Source organism: Carlito syrichta, unplaced genomic scaffold (genome assembly GCF_000164805.1).
Source record: "Carlito syrichta isolate Samal-C Ts95f unplaced genomic scaffold, Tarsius_syrichta-2.0.1 Scaffold303478, whole genome shotgun sequence".
In the NCBI taxonomy this organism is placed as follows: Eukaryota; Metazoa; Chordata; class Mammalia; order Primates; family Tarsiidae; genus Carlito; species Carlito syrichta.
The window spans coordinates 40567-62411 of NW_007247574.1; the positions used below are offsets into that span (position 1 = coordinate 40567).

Sequence of the window (21845 nt, forward strand, 5' to 3'; positions counted from 1 at the left end):
TTTCTAAACGACTCTTCCAATACAACCGAAATGGCCTCTTTTCAGCCTATGACAGCACTGCATGGTTCAGTTCTGCTCATTGAACCCCTTCCTGATGCATGGACTTGCCAAATACTTACAAAGCAGTCAGGATGGGCCAGGTCCTGAGTCACAGCCTCAAGGTGCACACACAGCTTCTGTCTGCACAGCCTGGTGGGAGAGACAGGGAGACAGGCAGGTCAGTGAGTAGCTGGGATGGTGAGGAAGCACAGGACGCTCCATGGGGGAGGGCGGCTCTATTCACAGTCACGGGGAATCCAGATTTTGTCATGAGGTCCCTCCCCACAAGTTCTACTATTATTTACATAACATTTTGTTTAACCTGACTCGCTATTTTTAACTGCCTAAAATACATTTCTTTAAAAACGAAACAGTTGATATTTTCACCATAAATGGAAAACACAGTGCCATTACCATACGTAAACATAAATGCAACGAACAGCAACCAAGATGGTCAAAACCCAGCTGTATGCTGGTGCCCACACCCTCTCCTTCAAAAGGAAAGGTGAGGCCGGGCCCAGTGGCTCGGCCTGTCATCCCAGCACTTTGGGAGGCCGAGGCGAGAGCCCGGGGGGGGGCGTTGAGACTAGCCTGGGCCACTTGGTGAGACCTCGTCTCGACAATAAATCACTAAAACTAGCCTGGTGTGGTGGCGCGCGTCTGTAGTTCCAGCTACTTGGAAGGCAGAGGCGGAAGCATCACCTGAGCCCAGCAGGTTGAGGCTGCGGTGGCTGTGCGTGTGCCACTGCACTCCAGCCTGGGCGGCAAGAGTGGAACTCCAACTCCAAAAATAAAAAATAAAAGGAAAGATTAGCATGCATTGGAGAGATGCTAAAATCTTAAGTCTACAAGTTGAGACTCGCTGCTGGAACAACTGAAGGGTCCTCAGGGAATTTCAAAAAGAAATAGCTTTCATTCTCTACGACTTAACAGTATTAAATGCTGTGGCCTGCCACTGTCTGAAATCTTTTCGTACTCAACCTAAAATAATCTCCCATTCAAAAGAAAGAAACTGCTCAGCAGAAGCTGGAGTCAGAGGGACACAGCTAGCAGCAGGAGGGAGACGGGGAGAAACGCCCGCCCTCTCCCTCCCCCCACCCTCTCCACTGCCTGTCCTTGGCTGACCCTGGCCAGCGACCACATGGCAAGCAGCCTGGAGCATTGTCCCTAGCTGGGGCTAGCCTCTTGGGCCCAGAGCAGGGCAGAAAAGGATCGGGGGAGGTAGGGCTGACAGCACAGGCCCACAGCCTCCCTGGAAACACGGCTGTCAGCACACGCGAGCGCACACACACCAAGCCAGAGGGCGGGAGGCTGCAGAGAGGCCTTCCAGAAGGACATCACAGGGCAAGGCTGGAGGGAGATGGGCACACCTGCCCTGTGTGAGGGCTCACTTCACTCTTTCCGGCCTGCAGTGTCCGTGAGCATCAGCAACCTGTACCCGGGCTGCAAGAACGTGAGCGTGAGGAGCCGCAGCATAATGTTCGAGCCCGGCCTCACCAAAGGGATGCTGGAGGTGCTCGTGGCCCCGTCCCACCACTCGCACTGCTCGGCCGATGACCAGTCCACCAAGGCCATTGACATCCAGAACGCCTATTTGAATAGTACGTCCTGCCCCAAGGGAGGGACCTCGGGTTTCCCTTTGACAGGGCTGTATGTCATTCCCCAAAGGACCTTGTGCTGGGCAGTGTCACATCCTGAAGAAAAATTCAAGGGAGGCCAGGCTCGGTGGCTCAACCTGTAATCCCAGCACTTTGGGAGGCCAAGACGAGTGGACCACCTGAGCCTGCGGGCTGGAAAGCAGCCTGGGCAACTTGAGGAGACTGCATCTCTACAATAAATAAATAAATAATTAGCCAGGCGTGGTGGCGCACGCCTGTAGTTCTGGTTGCTTGGAAGGCTGAAGCGGAAGATCCCTGTAGCCCAGAAGGTCGACTTTGGGGTGGCCGTGAGCGTTCGTGCCACTGCACTCCAGCCTGAGCAAAGGAATGAGACTCCAACTCAAAGAAAGAAAGAGAAAAAGAGAGAAAGAGAGAAAGAGAAAGAAAGAAAGAAAGAAAGAAAGAAAGAAAGAAAGAAAGAAAGAAAGAAAGAAAGAAAGAAAGAGAAAGAAAGAAAGAAAGAAAGAAAAAGAAAGAAAGAAAGAAAAAGAAAGAAAGAAAGCAAGAAAGAAAAAGAAAGAAAGAAAGAAAGAAATCCAAGAGAAACTGAGATTGGGAGTGAGGGAGGACTGAAAGTTGGCTGGCTACCACCGCTAAAAAGTAAAATTAAATACTTGAGTATCCCAGGCACCTAGCTGAGCACCAAGTACTCGAGCACAGTAGGTGCTTGGTATATGACTGTTGAGGAATTAATAATATTTGTACATATTTATGGGGTGCCTGTGATATTTTGCTACATGCATAGAATATGTAATGGTCAAGTCAGGGTATTTGGGGTGTCCATTATTTTGAGTATTATCCTTTCTATATGTTGTATGCACTTCAGGTCCTGTCTTCTAGCTCCCTTGAAATATATAACACAAGCCGGGCATGGCAACTCACGCCTGTAATCCCAGCACTTTTGGAGGCTGAGGCGAGAGGATGACCTGAGCTCAGGGATTCAAGACCAGCCTTGGCAACTTGGCGTGACCTCGTCTCTACAGTAAAACAAAAAATTAGCTGGATGTGGTGCTGTGTGCCTGTAGTTCTAGCTCCTTGGAAGGCTGAGGCGGAAGGATCATCTGAGTCCAGCAGGTTGAGGCTGCGGTGGCCGTAAGTGTGCCACTGCACTTCAGCCTGGGCGACAGAGTGAGACTCCAAGTGGAAAGGAAAAAAGGAAAGGAAAGGAAAGGAAAGGAAAGGAAAGGAAAGGAAAGGAAAGGAAAGGAAAGGGAAAAGAAACATCCAATATATTGTTAACTATAGTGACCTTACCTTGCTATCAAAATTATAACTTGTTTTCTCTGTCTCTTACTGTGTATTTGGCCAACCTCTCTTTATTCTCTTCCTACTCACATATACTTCTCAGTCTCTGGTATCAGTCATTCTATTCTCTGCCTCTGTAAGATCAGTGTGTTCAGCTCCCACATGTGGGTGAGAACATGTGATGTTTGTCTCTCTGTGCTTGGCTTATTTCTCTCTCTCTTTATTTTTTTAAGTAGGAGTCTCATTCTGTCACCCAGGCTGGAGTGCAGTCACGGCCACCGCAGCCTCAACCTGCTGAGCTCAGGCGATCCTTCTGCCTCCGACTTCCAAATAGCTGGAACTATAAGCACACGCCACCATGCCAGGCTAATTTTTTTATTTATTGTAGAAATGAGGTCTCACCAAGTTGCCCAGGCTGGTCTCAACCCCTGAGCTCAGGCAATCCTCTCGCCTCAGCCTCCGAAAGTGCTGGGCTTACAGGCTTGAGGCATCGCGCTCAACCGACTTATTTCACTCCACATAATTACCTCCAGTTCCAACCCTGCTGTAAATGACAGGATTTCATTCTGTTTTAGGCCAAATGGTATTCCATTGTGTGTATATACCACATTTTCTTTATTCAGCACTGATGGGCACAGGTTGATTCCATATCTCAGCTATTGTGAATAGTGCTGCAATAAACATGTGAGTGCAGATATCTCTTTGATATACATAATTTTTTTCCTTTGGATAAGTACCCAATAGGAGGATTACTGGATGGTAAGGTAGTTCTACTTTTAGTTCTTTGAGAAATCTCTGTACTCTTTTCCATAATGGAGGTTCTAATTTGTAATCTCATCCACAGTGTATAAGACTTCTCTTTTCCCTGCATCCTTGTCTAACATCTGTTATTCTTCTGTCTTTTTAATACAAGCCATTTTAACTAGGGTAAGGTGATGTCTCATTGTGATTTCGATTTGCATTTCTCTGATATTAGTGATGTTGAAAATTTTTTATACGCATGTTGGCCATTTGTATGCTTTCTTTTGAGATATGTTTGCTCATGTCATTTGCCCACTTTTTAACGGGATTGTTTTATTTTGCTTACTGCTTACTTGTTTGAATTCCTTGTGTATCCTGGATCCTAATCCCCTGTCAAAAGAATATTTTCTCTCATTCAAAGGTTTTCTCTTCACTCTGTTGATTGTTTCCTTTTCTGTGCAACAGATTTTCAGTTTAATATAGTCCCATTTGTCTATTTTTGTTTCTGTTGACTGATACGATATTTGATATCATAGCCATAACATCTTTGTGAGACCAATGTCCTGAAGTTATTTCCCAATGTTTTCTTCTAGTAGTTTTATAGTTTCTGGGCTTATGTTTAAGTCTTTGATCCATCTTGAGTTGATTTTTGGGTATGGTGAGAGGCAGGGATTCAATTTCCTTCTTCTTCATATGAATATTCCATTTTCCCAGCGCCATTTATTGAAGAGGGTGTTTTTTTTCCAATATGTGTTTTTAGCATCTTTGTTGAAAATCATTTGGCTGTAAATACATGTATTCATTTCTGGTTTCTCTATTTTTTTTTCCATTGGCCAATTATTCTGTTTTTATTCCAATACCATGCTGTTTTGGTTGCTACAGACTTATCGTATATTTTGAAGTCAGGTAGTGTGTCATATCTCCAGCCTTGGTTTATTTATTTATTTATTTATTTATTTATATTATTTATTTATTTATTTTTTGAGTCAGAGCCTCACTCTGTCGCCCAGGCTAGAGTGCAGTGGCACGCCCGTGGCCACCGCAGCCTCGACCCTCTGGTCTCAGGTGATCCCTCTGCTTCAGCCTTCCAAGAAGTCAGAACTACAGACAGGGGCTACCATGCCCGGCTAATTTTTTTTCATTTTCTTTAGAGACAAGTTCTTCACTGTGTTGCACAGACTGGTCTCAAACTCCAGTCTTCAAGCAATTTTCCCTCCTTGGCCTCCCAAAGTGCTGGGATTACAGGCATGAGCCACCACACCTGGCCTTCCTGCTTTCTTTGGATTTCTCTTTGCTCATAATATCTTTTCTCATTCTTCTACTTTCAGTCTATATATGTCTTTATAGGTGAGATGAATTTCTTGTTGGCATTATCTTTGGGTCATTTTTTTTAATCCATTCAACCAGACTATATATATATATATTTTTTTTTTTTTTTTTTTTTTTTTTTTTTTTTTTGAGTTGGAGTCTCACTTGGTCACCCAGACTGGAGTGCAGTGGCCGCTTCCAGCCACCACAGCCTCACCTACTGGGCTCCAGCGATCCTTCCGCCTCAGCCTTCTGAGTAGCCGGAATTACAGGTATGTGCTACCACGCCCGGCTGATTTTTTGATTTATTGTAGAGATGAGGTCTTGCTGCCCAGGCAGGTCTCGAACCCGCAGGCTCAGGCAATCCACTCACCTCAGCCTCCCAAAGATACGGGATTACAGGCTGAGCCACTGAACCCGGCTCAGACTATATCTTTTAAGTGGAAAAGTTAATTCATTTATATGCAAGGTTATTGTTGGTATGTGAGGGTTTATTACTGTCTTTCTTTTTATTTTTATTTTTTTGAGTCAGAGTCTCACTTTGTTGCCCAGGCTGGAGTGCAGTGGCATTTCACGGCCACCACGCCCCGACCTACTGGGCTCTGGTAATTCTTCCACCTCAGCTTTCCAAGCAGCTGGAACCACAGGCATGTGCCACCATGCCTGGCTAATTTTTTTGATTTATTGTAGAAACGAGATCTTGCCATGTTGCTCAGGCTGGTCGCAAACCCCAGAGCTCGGGCAATCCTTTTGCCTCTGCCTCCCAAAGTGCTGGGATTACAGGCTTGAACCACTGCGCCCAGCTTCCTGTCATTTTATTAATTTCTGGTTGTTTTGTTTATGTTTTGTTCCTTTTGGTTTCTTGTATTATTTATCTTTATGGTTTGGTGGCTTTCCATAGTGGTAACATTTAAGTTCTTTCTCTTTCTTATTAGTATGTGTGCTCTTCCGGTGGGTTTTATACTTTCATGTGTTTACATGATGGAAGAATCATCCTTTTGCTTCCAGGTGTAGGACACCCTTAAGCATTTCTTCTAGGGCTGGTTTAGTGGTAATAAATTATCTCCAGTTTTGCTCATCTCAGAAAGACTTTATTTCTTTCTCACATATGAAGGATAACTTTGCTGGGCGTAGTATCCTTAGCTGAGAGTTTTCTTTTTTCAGCATTTTGAAAATATTATTTCATTTTCTCCTAGCATATAAGATTTTTGCTAAGAAATCCACTGTGAATCTAATGAGTATTCCCTTAAAATGACTAGACACTTTTCTTTTGCTGTTTTTAGATGAGATTGAGCACCTTCAGGGTAGTATAGCCGTAGACTCTTTTGCTGTCTTCAGAATTCTCTTTTTCACTTTTGACAGTTGAACTGTAATGTACTGTAGATAATCCCTTTTGAATTATATATATATATATTTTGAGTTGGAGCCTCACGCTGTTGCCCAGGTTGGAATGCAATGGCATACTCCTGGCCATTGCAAACTTAACCTGCTGGGCTCTGGTCATCCTTCTGTCTCAGCCTTCCAAGTACCCGAACTACAGGCATACACTACTACACCCAACTAATTTTTGATTTATTGCAGAGACGAGGTCTTGCCAAATTGCCCAGGCTGGTCTCAAACCCATAGGCTCAGGCAATCCACTCACCTCAGCTTCCTAAAGTGCTGGGATTACATGCTGAGCCACTGAACCTGGCTGTGAATTATTTTTATATGGAGTTCTCTGAACTTCTTGTAGTTGGTCTACATCTCATGCTAGACTTAGGAAGTCTTCAGCTATTATTTTGCTAAGTAAGTTTTTAAAAAATCTCTCTTAGTTTCTTTGTGCCTCTGGGATGCCAAATTTGAATATTTGATTACTTTATGGTATCCCATATGTCATGAGTGCTTTGTTCATTCTTTTTCATTCTGTTTTTCTAAAACTTTTTGTCTGAAGCCGGGCTCGGTGGCTCAGCCTGTAATCTCGCGCCTTTGGGAGGCTGAGGTGCGTGGATTGCCTGAGCCCACGGGGTTCGAGAACCGCCTGGGCAGCAAGACCTCATCTCTACAATAAATCAAAAAATCAGCTGGGCGTGGTAGCACATGCCTGTAATTCTGGCTACTCGGAAGGCTGAGACGGAAGAATCACTGGAGCCCAGCAGGTCGAGGCTGTGGTGGCCGGGAGCGGCCACTGACTCCAGTCTGGGCGACAGAGTGAGACTCCAACTCAAGAAAAAAAAAAAATTTTTTTGTCTGACTAGGTTATTTCAAAAGACCTATCTTCAAGTTTTGAAATTCTTTCTTTTGCTTGATTTAGTCTATTGTTGAACCTTTTGAATGAATTTTGTATTTTATTCAATGAATACTTCACGTCGAGAATTTCTGTTTGGTTTTTCTTATGATACCTGTCTCTTTGGTAGATTTCTCACTAATGTTGTGAGTTATGTAATTTCTTTGAATTGTTTTTTCTGTATTTTTTTTTTTTTTGTATCTCACTGAACTTGCTGAATATCATTATTTCCAATTCCTTTTCTAGAATATCATAAATTTCTTTTTCATTGGAATTTGTTACTGGAGATTTATTTTACTTCTTTGGAGGTGTCACATTTCCTTGCTTCTTTCTGTTTCTTATGTTCTTACATTGATATCTGGCATCTGAGGTAACAACCACTTCTTCCAATTTTTAAAATTTGCTTTCATACACGTGGATTTTTTTGGGAGCTATATCTAGTTAGTTAGGTAGGCTCTTTGAATCTGGGTGCATGCAATTGTGTAGTCTCCATACGATTTATTTGACTGTAAATGGCATCAGTGGTGTCTGTAATTTTGTCAGTGGCTTAGGGTGCAATTGTGAGTGGAGGCTGTAGTGAAGTTTTTCTGGAGATGAGGATTCCAGGTAAGCCAGTCCTCGGACCCTAGTGATGATAAGACCAAGCATGCCTATCCTTGGGCTCCAAGGTAGCATCTGTTGGCACTGGTGCTAGCAAGTCCAGGTGGGCTGATTCTTGGACCTCCAGACAACTTGCTTAGGTGCTGATAGTGGCAGCGGTGGGCCATGTGGGTGGGTAGGTTCTCAGATCCCTGTGCAGTGGGCATGATCTGGGTAGGATGGCAGTAGCCATGGTGGTAGAACCCTCTGGCTCTCAAGGGATCTACTGCTGGTATTGGCACTGTGTGCCGGATGGACTGGGCATACCAGTACCTAGGCCCACAGTTGGCACATGCAGGTGGGTGAACCTCACCTCAGGCCTCCAGGAAGGTGCTCAGATGCCAATGGTGGTGGACTAAGCTGAACAATCCCCAGGGCCCCAGATGTCATACTCACACACTTGGGTATGGGTGGGGTGAGGCCCCGCAAACCTGTCCTCAGGCTCCCTGGCGATGGGTGCAGGTTCTGCCTGTGGTGGGCAGAAGGGTGGTTCCTTGGTCCCTGGAAAAATGCTCCAAAGGGGGAGGCAGTGGCTGCACAGTGGCCCTATACTAGGGAGAGTGAGGTTGCTTTCAATGGCAGCAGCTGTATATACCAGCCAGGGAGTGTGCACCTTGCATGTGCTTCGGGCCCAATGGCCACAGCAGTGGTGGCTGCAGTCAGGGACAGGTAAAACTGCACAGCTACCCCTCTGCTAGGGGTAAGTGGGGCCACTGCCAATGGCTCGTGCTTAGGCCCTGATGGCAGCAGCCAGCCAAAGCAGTGGCTGCAGGTGGGGGGTGTCAGGAAGGCCAGGGATGTGGAGATACAGGGACTGTTGAGCATTTCCTTTGAGTGTTTTATGTTTGCTCAACAAGATTTTAGATTTCTTTCTTAGGAATGCACAATCTGCATGTTTTATTTTTTATCAAAGCAATGAGTGCATATAATGACAAATCAAAGGGAAGGGAAAAGCACATGGTAAAAAGCAAAAGTCCTCTATCTTCTTCCCCCACTCCCAGCACCACTGCCCAGGGGTGATTTCTTTTTTTTTTTTTTTTTAACTTTCAATGCTTTTCATGATTATCACAGTAGCACTGATGAATGTTTCTCAAAATATAAGTTGTAACCCACTAGTGGGCCGTGAAATTAATTTAGGGGGTGGGCTGGGTTGACAAAAAAATAAGAAATTCATTTAGGGCGTCATCATGACCAACCCTTTAAAATGGGATGGGATGGGATAGGATGGAGTGGGATAGAATAGATCGGGGTACATTTCACTCAAGTGTTATTTGGCGAAACGTTTGTTTCACTGATCAGTATGCAGCCTCATGATATGAAAGATGTATTTTTATTTAGAGTCTATCAAAAATGGTTGAACCTGTCACTCTGTACAATATGCTAGCAACCAATCTTGAATTATCCACTTGAGATAGTTATCTGTTGTTTTCCTAATATAAAAATGGAACATCTATTAATACATAAGGTCAGTGGTGTAACTTTTGCATTCATACCTCCAGTCTTAGTCCCTCTACTTTCTTTTTATTTTCTTCTTTAGTTAACAGGATTTGCTGGGCTCAGTGACTCAGCCTGTAATCCCAGCACTTTGGGAGGCCGAGGTGAGAGGATTGCCTGAGCCCGCAGGTTCGAGACCAGCCTGGGCAACTTGGCGAGACTTTGTCTCTACAATAAAACAAAAATTAGCAGGGCATGGTAGCGCTCCTATAGTTCTGGCTACTTGTAAGGCTGAGGTGGAAGGATTGCTGGAGCCCAGGAGGTCGACACTGGGATGGCTGTGAGTGTGCCATGGCACACCAGCCTGGGCGACAGAGTGAGACTCCAACTCAAAAAAAAAAAAAAAAAAAGAAAGAAGGATTTATTAAAAGGACAGAAAAGCTCCCACAGTGGGAGGGAACCCGAGGGGATTGCCATTCCTTCTACTTTCAACAGCATGTCTTGTCCTCACTTGGGCCAAACCCTTCCTGCATCAGAAGCTGACATCTTTCCAGGTCATATTCTGGCTGTTTTGTGCAACCTTGTGTCTCCTGTCTCTATGGCTTGGAACACCAATTATCCCCAAGCCTCTGCACCCTGTGTGATGAGGCAGAGTCTGCCAACAGCAGGGATGGAGAGGCCTCTGCAAGGCCACCAGAACTTTCCTCGCCTCCTCCCTGCCTCTCGGACCCATAGGAGCCCAGCCTCTCCATGGAAAGACCCGGTGAGACTGATTCTCTGCTGAGGAGGCTGCCGTTCTTCCCCTAGGTTTGGGAACGATCTTCACATTTCCAATAAGCTGTTTGTGCTGGATGCCGGGGCTTCTGGGTCCAAAGACATCAAGGTCCTTCGAAATCACCTGCAAGAAATGCGAAGCCAGATCGTTTCGGTGAGTATACCCCGGAGAGGGCCTGGGCCCGGATACTGACGCCACCACCCAGAGAGCCAGGGAGCTGGGCCTCTTCGCGCTGCCCTCTTGGTCTGATTTGGGTGTCAGGGGACTGCTTCATCGTAGGACCGGTCCAAGGTGGCTGCACGGGCATGTTTTCCTGCTGTCCTTCTGGGACAAGGAAGGGAGAGGGAGGAACGAGGACATGGCGGGAGATGCAGGGTGGCCGTGGGCACCGATGGGTCGATTCAGATTTCATGACATCCTTCATGTTTCAGTGGTTTGTTTAAAAATGAATTTCAGAAATGACTTATTGAGCAACATTTAGAAAATTCGGAAAAGTGGAGAAACAGTCACAAGCAAATTTTGTTGAAAGACGTAAAATAATAAATCAACAAATGGAATAGGACTTCATTCTTGGATTGCAGGATATGACTAAATGTTTCATTTTTTCCAAGTTAAATAAGTTTATAAGCTATGTAAAGTTAATATAATTCTAATTAGCATCTGCCTGAGATTGAGGGGATTGGGTTTTTTGTCTTAAATTTCCCATGGAAGAATTAATAAAACATTCTAAAGGTCCTGCAATCAATACAGTTAAATAAGAGGAAAAGCTTAGAGAATGTAGAAGTAAATCATAATATCTGTAGAAATTTAATAGAAAACAAAGATGCTATTTTAATTTAATGGAGAAAAGGTTTATTTAATAAATGATCCTGGCACAACTGCCTATTTGCCTGGAAGTCCAACCTCCTAAGCCTTAAAAAATCCAAAAATAAGGCCGGGCACAGTGGCTCATGCCTATAATCCCAGCACTTCGGGAGGCCAAGGTGAGAGGATTGCCTGAGTCTGCAGGTTCGAGACCAGCCTGGGCAACTTGGTGAGACCTCATCTCTACAATAAATCAAAAAATTAGCTGGGTATGGTGGTGCATGCCTATAGTTTCAGCTACTTGGAAGACTGAGGTGGAAGGATCACCTGAGCCCAACAGGTTGAGGTTGCAGTAACCGTGAGCGTGCCACTGCACTCCAGCCTGGGTGAGAGAGTAAGACTCCAACACACAAAAAGAAAACAAACAAACTTATAGATGTAAAAAACAAACAAAAAATAACGAATGGAAATTTACAAGAGCGTATTCTTAAAGGAACTTGGGACTAAGGAGAGCTTTTTTTTGAGTCAGAGTCTCACTCTGTCGCCCAGGCTGGAGCGCAGTGCACACTCACAGCCACCTCAGCCTCAACCTGCTGGACTCAGGTGATCCTTCCGCCTCAGCCTTCCAAGTCGCTGGAACCGCAGGCACGCATCACCATGCCCAGTTAATTTTTTGATATATTGTAGAGGCAGGGTCTTGCCAAGTTGCCCAGGCTGGTCTCAAACTTCTGAACTAAGACAAGCTTTTAAACCAAGGTAGAAATCCCTGGGAGTTTTCAAAGACAATATACCTATTTGATGACATAAAATTCTGTAAACTTTTTTCTGGTAAATAAATTCAGTAAACAAATTTGAAAGGCAAAAAAACTGTGGGAAAAAACCCTTCTCAATGTATTGGACAGATAAAGGGTTGCAATCTATAATATCCAAAAAGCTTTCCACAGTTGGCAAAAAAAAAAAAAAAAAAAAACCAGGGGGCTGGGTGGAGCAAGCATCCCAGTGGGAAGGTGGTTTCACACTCTCCAGACGGTTCCCACTACCCAGGCCTGAGGACAAACACGGGCCAGTGCTTATCTCCCTCTCCTGCCTGGGCTGCCACCTCAGGGGACAGCTCCCCTCCTTTCTGCTGGGCTGGTTGGAAAACCCTGCTCTTCCCACATGGGGCTTTAGTTCCAGATGGGCTTCCAGAATTCTCAGGAGACCCTCTCCTCTCTCACGAAAACCCTACCCTTGCACAGCAGATATCCTTGCTTTCCTATTGGGGTCCCACCACGGCATACTCATCAGACGGGGAGGAGTCTGGTGAGGCCTAAGAGGAAGCAGGTCACAGAAACTAGTGGGCAGTGACCTGGGAACTGACAGTACTCTGGGAAGGGTCCTGGCACTTCCAAATAGGTCTGGATTAGCGGTACAATCCCTAGGCAGGGAGAAATCCTTGAAGATTTTTGAGCTAGACTTTGGCATGATCTGCTGCTTTGCAAACACCCACCCTGTCCTCACCCCTACCCCCAAGCTCCTGAGGTCAGGCAGATGGATTCCACCAAATAAACTGTTTTTTCCCCTGAGAATGTTGTTTTTTGAATAGGAAGTGGCATTTAGCTGGCATAAAAGATAGGATTTCAGTGGGGAGTGCTGAATTAATGATACAACACAGCATACAGCTGGTGTGATTTTTTTTTAGAGCACAAAATGAAAAATATTCATGAAAAAATTAAATGGTAATACTATCAAATCATAGCATGCAAATAATACTGTTATCAGGGTGGAAGAGAGCCCTTAGAAATGGGAACAAATCTTGTAATTCTCTCAAAGAACTGTAACTTAAACAGAAATAACACTTATTGAAAGAGAAAGAAAAAATGGCTCGTGTGGCAAAAACGTCCCATGTGTTGCCTATTTCAGTAAGACCAAACAAGTATCTAAGCCAAGCAACACGGTCAGTTCAGTTAGTATTTCTCCTCACAAATGGAGAACATCAACTCCAGGTTGGCTGGCGTTTTCTCATGGTACAATTCCTTGCATGTGATCAAAACCAGAATATGCCAGTCACTGCTATTCATAGGAGTCCCCAACATAGGATGTTTAATTGTGACCATGAATCCTTTTCATTGCATTCAGCTCAGTTGTGCACATAGACAACTGGTCTAAAACAGAGATTTCATTGTGATTTTGAAAGGTTCATTGGAATCCAGACTTGTAAGCATGTCAACTTATGGCAAAACATATGCCATCCATTTCAAAATCCTGCCTCTTCATGGAGTGACTTAGGAAGCCACCACAGCAGTTGATGCCAAGAGATTAGAGCTTTGTAGACATAATGGCAATACTTGGTTCCTCTGGGTGTGGGCCATCTGGATTCTGACTTGTAGCAGGGATCTGTACTTCCTTTTGGCATTTGGCTGAGTAGATAATGCATATGCTTCTCCTTAGGGAAATTCCAACAATGATTGCAAAATAACTCCTATAGACTAAAAATCTGCTGTGGTTATAAGCAGCATGTAGCTGGGTTTGAATATCCAGTAGCCAGCATAGCATGTCCAGATGTTGGCCATGTAATGCATGAGTAACAGAGAGCCTGCCGGGCTCAGTGGCTCGGCCTATAATCCCAGCACTTTGGGAGGCCGAGGCAAGTGGATTGCCTGAGTCTGCAGGTTCAAGACCGGCCCGGGCAACTTGGCAAGACCTTGTCTCTACAATAAATCAGAACTAGCTGGGTGTGGTAGTGCACGCCTGTAGTTCTGGCCACTTGGAAGGCTGAGGCGGAAGGATCACCGGAGCCCAGCAGGTTGAGGCTGTGGTGGCTGGGAGCGTGCCACTGCATTCCAGTCTGGGCAACAGAGCGAGACTCCAACTAAAAAAAAAAAAAAACCAGAGAGCCTGCACTGACAACTGAGAAGACACCCAGAGCCAGCTCTCCCAGAAGATCCCAGTTGACTTTCACATAACCCACAGCAAAGGCAGCCACAGCCAGTATGTAGCAGGAACACAGAGAGACCGTGACACCAAGGCTGTTTTAGGAAGTGGCAGATTTGTTTGTGCTGGAGCGACTCAGTGACTCAGCGGGCTAATGCTCCCAGGCTAAGTCCCCTGGGGAAGGAGGAGAGGGATCTTATGCCTTAGTTTTGGTAAGGGAGAGGGGTCAGGTTGAGCAATTACACATTTTCTTTGGAATTCACAAGGTTGTACTCAGCAAAATCAGATTTTTGAAAGAACAAATGGTCTCCAGGAAATGCATAGCAAGCAGGGTTATAAACCGATGACTTCACAAAGCGTGAATTGGTTACCATTTTGCATTTCCCCGAACAAATGGTCTCCAGGATATGCATAGCAAGCAGGATTTGGTTTTCTTAAGCAAAATCTGTCTGGAAAGTTTTTCAGATCTTGCCGATTGATTTTCAAAAGGAATACTTTTAACTGTTATCAGCCCCCTCTCTGCCACACCTCCAAATGTTGCAGTAGCTTCTACTGCCCCATTATAGATGGAAGAATCTTAAGATGGTGGCTTATAATCCCACAGGATTTGAACGTAGTTCAAAACCTGGTGAAGACCTGCTGTAGAAAAAGCCACCACAGGAACCCGTAAAAAAGACACTTTGAATAGAAGCACTCCTTCAAATCTTGGAATCACTGCACAAATACTTTTAAAGTCACATTTTTTGGTTTGGGGCTGCTCAGCTGGCCATCATTCAAGTTCCCTGAAGTGGAGAGTTTTTGCCAGGTGTCTTTCTCCTAGTCACAGCCTGGCACTTCTCTTTCATAAGGCTCCTCTAACACTGTGCTCATGCTTAGTGACTTCTTCTTTGCTGTGTTTTGCATGAAAAAACATGCTTTTCTGGGGCATCAGCAGAAAAAGTGAGGAAAGGCAGGCCATGGAGACAGAGACCTTGGTTATAACGTTGAGGTCCAAGTACGACAGGGACACAAGGAGTTGAGCCAGGGACTCAAGGAGTTGAGCCAGCACAGAGCCCGCCGTGTAGGCCACCAGCATGACGCGCCAACAGCAGCCACTCACTCTCTGATAGTGCTCGGGGCTGACCACGCTGTCAATGCAGGCATAGTAGGCCACCTCGGTGGTAGTGACAATCCTGAAGAAGAATGCCACAGCCTGCATGGCTTTCACTCCTTGGCCAAACCACAGCAACAGACAGGTCATGATGAAGCTAATCCCTTGTAAGATGAGGACTGGCTCATGGTGGACATAATCCGTGAGGTTGAACCCAGGGAGCAGCAGCACAAGGTAAGAATACATCCAAACAGGAAGAATTTCATTTGTGATCTCTGTGCTAGACAGGTTTTTATTTGACCCAGATAAATATGGGACAAGGAATGGTTCTGAGGGTCTCGTCGTGGTGAAAAACCCAAACAAGCAAAGAATTACAGCAGGATAAATCCAGGAATTGCATGGTGAAGTTCTGTAGCAATCCATGGCTGTTCTTTCCGTACCCAGAGTTTCTTTCTTTCTAGAATCAAGCTTGGCTTCCTTCAGATCCAGCTTCTGCTCCTTCCTCCTGCCAGTGCTGCCAATTCTAGTCACAAAGCCCCTTCCTCTTGCTGGAGTATCGTGTCTTCCTCCTTCCTGGTGTGATTTCTAATTGGGAAGGTGTGTGGGTTATCTGAGTCTAAGTAACCAACTTCAAAGGTTAAAAACCCATTTCAAGCCACTTACCAACAACTGGCCTGTTTTGAAAAAGTATTTTAGCAGCGGTCTCCACGAATACCTAACTGACCAGTAAAAACTCATTCAAAATTCATTTTAACTTTGGTAATGATACTCATTCTTATTTTTTTCCTCTCTTTGTTCATAAAGTCACCACTGCCTGACTGAAACAGTTAGTTACAGGTGAGCAGGTGAGCGAGACAGTGAAGAAAGGAGGGAGGGAGGAAGGGTGAGTGAGTGAGTGGTATATTCGGAGCTGGTGAATGTTAGCCGTTGACTGAATCCACAATTCCAAAAACGTTTTTGGAAGACCCACTGTCTGCTTATGACCAGGAGAACTGAAAAGCCTCCATAAAACCTTGTATTTAATAGACAGATTCAGCTTCAAGGCAACTCTATAAAAACATCTGCCCCGTACTCAACCCTAAACATTCACTCTTTTGTGGAGTCACCTGCCATGAGACTGATTGAGTGGTGCCCTCCCTCTTCCCCGGGCTCCTCCCAGAGGAGGTGAGTTAACCTGCACAGGTGAGTCAACCTGCCGCTGCATTGCCCTTCTAGGCCTGCCCTCCCTTGACTCACCTGTGTGAGAAGATCATCTCCACGCTGCCTTCCTGGAGGAAGCTCAACGGGCCCAACCAGCTGATGTCGCTGCAGCAGTTCGTGTACGACGTGCAGGACCAGCTGAACCCCCTGACCAGCGAGGAGGACCTCCGGCGCGTCGCTCAGCAGCTGCACAGCACAGGCGAGGTGAGCCTGGCGGGGCCCAGGCAGGGGGCGGTGAGGCTCTGGGGATCTCATGTGTCCCAGACCCCAGCTCCTGGAGGTGGCATGAGCCTGGAAAGGCCCGGTGGAAATGGCCCAACTACCCGTGATATTGCCAGACGTGTGACTATTGCCTGTGGCCTCAAGTGATGCTCTGAACTGCAGCCTCTGCTTCTGCCTCAGCTTAGGAGCTGTCTTTTGTCTTGTTTCTTAGGTTTCGTCTTTTTTTAATTTGTTTATTTTTGATTTGAGGTCTCACTGTCTCCCAGGATGGAGTGCAGTGGCATGATCATGGCTTACTGCAGCCTCGACCTCCTGGGCTCAGGTGATCCTTCCTCCTCAGCCTCCCAGGTACCTGGGACTATAGGCACCTGCCACCACACCCAGCTAATTTTTTGACTTGTAAAGTCAAGGTCTCACTATGTTGCCCAGGCTAGTCTCAAACCCCTGGGTTCAAGCAATCCTCTCGCTTCGACCTCCCAAGGTGTTGGGATTACAGGCGTGAGCCACTGAGCCCAGCTTTATTTTGTTTTTGTCTCCAGAGTCTGTTAGTTTAGGAATGCAGTGCCCTCTTCCCTGGGTTGCCCCTCACTCCCCCAGGGCACCTGGAACTTACCTGCTATTCCTGGCTGCCCTTAGGATGGCTGCTTTCCATGGAATGTTGGGTAACCAGCTCCAAGCAGATTAATTGGATTCACAAACAATTGGGAAAAGGCAATGAAGTGTCCTTGTAGAGACAATGTCTGTGGACACAAAGACAGAGAACAAGTGCACAGGCATACAGAGTAATTTCCATGTGAGGCACACATTAAAAATCCCCAGCAGACTGAGCTCGGTGGCTCAAGCCTATAATCCCAGCACTTTGGGAGGCCTAGGTGAGAGGATTGCCCAACTCCAGGGGTTCGAGACCAGCCTGCGCAACTTGGTGAGACCTCATCTCTACAATAAATCAAAAAATTAGCCAGGCATGGTAGCACACACCTATAGTTCCAGCTACTTGGAAGACTAAGGGGCAAGGATCGCCTGAGCCCAGCAGGTTGAGGCTGTGGTGACTGTGAGCATGTCACTGCACTCCAGCCTGGGTGACAGAGTGAGACTCTGACACAAAAAAAAAAAAAAAAAATCCTCACCAGTGGCTCATACCTATAATCCCAGCATTTTGGGAGGCCGAGGTGAGAGGATTGCCTGACCCTATGGGTTCAAGACCAGCCTGGACAACTTGACGAGCCCTCGTTTCTACAATAAAATCAAGAAAAATTAGCTGGATGTAATGGCACATGCCTGTAGTTCCAGGTACTTGGAAGGCTGAGGCAGAAGGATCGCCTGAGCCCAGCAGGTCGAGGCTGTGGTGACCGGGAGCATGTCACTGCACTCCAGCCTGGGTGACAGTGAGAAAAAAAATTCCCTAGCAAGCAATGCCTGGCAGAAATGACCAAAAATTGGCGTCTTTGTTCTGGCTGGGTTACATTCAGCACTGGGGTGCAGTTTGGAAACACCATTCTAATGACATCATATGTCTGTCCCCAGAAAGGGGCGTGGCCCTCGTGTTCTTCCACCAGGTGAAATCACGAGACAGCATAAGCTAGACTGGGCCAAGAAGAACGGTTCTGCATTTTGACCTGGAAGCAGCTCTGTGATTATTGAGAGTCAGAAGTTTGCATCTCCAGTCGCGGGTGCCAGGTCTGATCCCACAGCCAGTTTGGATGAGTCATGCATTCTTGAAACAAAACCTGAATCCAGAAACCAGTGACCTTGAAAATTGGAGCCTCAGGCAGTAATTTTGGCAGCATTTACACTCCCAGTTAACCAGTTGGCTGATCTGCAGAACTATTCTGTACATGGAAAACTTCTGTTTTCTGTCACCTTTTCCCTCCAGCTTTTGTTTTTTGAAGTCCCCTTGGGTCATTTCCAGGAGTATTTTAAAGTGATTGAATCCAAGGAAAAAGGTAAAGGATCAAAGCTTAGATTACAAAACACTGCTGTATCTAAACAGTATTTTAACTGTAATAATACACTCACTCTTTCAGTGTGGTATTTTGCTTTCCAGTATTTGACCAGCACTTTTCTAGATCAAGCATATGGTCCTCTTTATTTATTATTATTATTATTTCATTTTTTGAGTTGGAGTCTTACTCTGTCGCCAATGCTGGGGTGCAGTGGTACTCTCATGGCTACCACAGCCTCGACCAACTGGGCTCAGATGACTCTTCTGTCTCAGTCTTCCAAATAGCTGGGACTACAGGTGCATACCATCATGCCTGGCTATTTTTTTTTGAGTTGGAGTCTCACTCTGTCACCCAGACTGGAGTGCAGTGGAACACTCCCAGCCACCGCAGCCTCGACCTACTGGGCTCCAGCGATCCTTCCACCTGGGCCTTCCAAGTAACTGGAACTACAGGCGCGTGCTACCATGCCCGACTAATTTTTGATTTATTGTGGAGGCGAGATCTCGTCAAATTGCCCAGACGAGAACCCGCGGGCTCAGGCAATCCACTCACCTCAGCCTCCCAAAGTGCTGGGATTACAGGCTGAGCCACTGAGCCCGGCTGTTTTTTTAATTGTAGAGACATGGTCTCCCAAGTTGCCCCTGGGCTCAGGCAATCCTCTCACCTCCAACTCCAAAAGTTCTGGGATTACAGGCATGAGCCACCACACCCGTGGTGGGCTGGCCTTTTGTATTTGACATTACTGCCCTCTCTGCCCTTGAGACTTTAAAAGGAAATGAAGATGTAATAAAGTAGGGGGATCTACATCCTGTGGCCCCCACTCTGGCCCCCACTTTCCCCTAGTCCTGCCTTCCACACCTAATCTGCAGATTTTACTCAGGTCTCTTCTGGCCTAGGGTCCCACACTACATTTAGTTAGCTGTCTTGTCTTCTTATCTCCTCCACTATGGGACAGCTTCTCAGTCTGTCATGAGCCTCAGGAGATAGCTGTGTTTAGGACTAAACTGCAAATGGTGTTCCACCAAATGCCTCTATTTTTAAAATTTTTTAATTTTATTTTTTTGAGTCAGAGTCTCCCTCTGTCACCCAGGCTGGAGGACAGTGGCACGCTCACAGTGACCGTAGCCTCAGCCTGCTGGGCTCAGGTGATCCTTTCACCTTAGCCTTCCATGTAGCCGAAACTACAGGCACGTACCATGATGCCCAGCTAATATTTTGATTTATTGTAGAGATGAGGTCTCACCAAGCTGCCCAGAATGGTCTCCAACCCGCGGGCTCAGGTAATCCTCTCGCCTTGGCCTCCCAAAGTGCTAGGATTAAAGGCTTAAGCCACCACGTCCGGCTTCCTAACTTTTCAATGAAAAATTTTTAACTATTATATTGATTGTCCTTTAATGAAAGAAAAGTGCACATTTATCCAGAATGTGTATTTCTTATACTCTTCTTTGTTACACCATTTCCTCAGCCTATCTCTCTTATATCTGTAGGAGAAACTCCCATGTATGGAATCCCACTGTATGATTTAAAACAGACAATATTAGCTGGGTGCGATGGCTCACTCCTATAATGTCAGCACTTTGGGAGGTGGAGGTGAGAGAATTACCTGAGCCCATGGGTTCGAGACCAGCCTGGGCAACATGGAGAGACCCTGTCTCTACAATAAATTTAAAAATTAACCGGGTGTGGTGGTATGTGCCTGTAGTTGTGGCTACTTGGATGGCTGAGGCAGAAGGATCGCCTGAGCCCAGCAGGTCAAGGCTGTAGTGGCCATGCGCATGCCATTGCACTCCAGCCTGGGTGATAGAGTAAGACTGCAACTCAAATAAATGAATAAATAAACAAACTAACAAACAGACAATATGTGACTGCCTTTTGCAGAAGAGGGTGTGTTTGAAATCAGAACCAGCCAAACAGAACCAGCCAGGACTGTCACCAAGGAAATGCCATCTCTCTGCCCCTTGCTGTATACTGATTATCGCCAGAGGTGCTTCACCCTGAGTTTTGTTTCTTTTGGCTTTTTGTTTGCTTTTCTGACTATTTCTGTGTTTCGTTTGGCAAGTAAGGGGAAGAAAGGAACCCTCCTCCAGGGTGATTTCATGGTCAGTGTTTTTACTAGAAGACATTTTTTCGTTTGCTTTTGCTTTAACGTCAATGTGAACGCCTACATGAAACCTACAAACTATCACGCTGCATCATTCCCTTTCATCTCAGATAGAAGGTTGACACCATTGTAGGGTTCCAGAGACCTGTGTAAGAATCCAGAAGACAGCCGGGCTCGGTGGCTCAGCCTGTAATCCCGTGTCTTTGGGAGGCTGAGGTGAGTGGATTGCCTGAGCCCGTGGGTTCGAGACCCGTCTGGGCAGTGAGACCTCATCTCTACAATAAATCAAAAAATCAGCCGGGCGTGGTAGCACATGCCTGTAATTCCAGCTACTCGGAAGGCAGAGGCGGAAGGATCGCCGGAGCCCAGCAGGTCGAGGCTGTGGTGGCCGGGGGCAGCCACTGCACTCCAGTCTGGGACAGAGTGAGACTCCAACTCAAAAAAAAAAGAATCCAGAAGACCCCTGACTCATCTTTTGTGTCAGTCCGTCATAACTGGTACATAGCCAGTGGTTTCTACGTTGACATCTTGATTTGATGACTTCCTGTACTTGAAGTCTAAAAACAGAAAACAAAGGAGACAAGTTTTCTTCCATGATTTTAAATTGTGATCAAGTTTTAAATTGATATGAGGGAACATGTTCTAAGAAGCATGTGATGTAATATCAATGTTATATGTGTGTGTATGTGTGTGTATATAGGTGGATCAGCCTGTAATCTCAGCTCTTTGGGAGGCCAAGACGAGAGGATTGCCTGAGCCCGGGGTTTCAAGACCAGCCTGGGCAACTTGGTAAGACCTCATCTCTACAATAAAACTCAAAAACTAGCCGGGCGTGGTGGTGTGCTTCTGTAGTTCCAGATACTTGGAAGGCTGAGGCTGAAGGATCACCTAAGCCCAGTAAGTCAAGGCTGCGGTGGCCGTGAGTGTGCCACCGCCCTCTAGCCTGGGTAACAAGAGTGAGACTCCAACTAAAAAAAAAAAAAAAATATATATATATATATGTATATATATATATATATGTATATTTACACAGTATGTAAATACATATATATAGTTAATGCTGGTATTTTTACTTAATGTATAAGATGTCATTTAAAAAGTTGTTTGCTTTTTTCTTTCTCTTTTTTGTTTTTGTTTTTTTGAATTGGAGTCTCTGCCAACCAGGCTGGAGTGCGGTGGCACGCTCACGGCCCCCGCAGCCTCGACCTGCTGAGCTCGGATGATCCTTCCACCTCAGTCTTCCAAGTAGTTGGAACTACAGGCACACACCACCATGCCCTGCTAATTTTTTTGATTTTTTGTAGAGAAAAGGTCTTGTCAAATTGCCCAGGCTCTTCTCAAACCCTGTACTCAGGCAATCCTCTCGCCTCTGCCTCTCAAAGTGCTAGGATTACAGGTGTAAGCCACCACACCTAGCTTTTTCTTTTCTTTTCTCTCTCTCTTTTTTTTTTTTTTTTTTTTTTTTTT

The 21845-nt window shown here is 45.7% G+C and overlaps 1 protein-coding gene and 1 pseudogene across 1 annotated transcript in view; one reads left to right on the forward strand and one right to left on the reverse strand.

The window, feature by feature from the left end:
* LOC103260944 (cathepsin L1-like) overlaps positions 1–21845 on the forward strand; it is an 83430-nt gene that overhangs the window by 27618 nt on the left and 33967 nt on the right. The gene's annotated exons all lie outside the window — the stretch shown is intronic.
* LOC103260947 lies at positions 13208–15335 on the reverse strand (annotated as a pseudogene).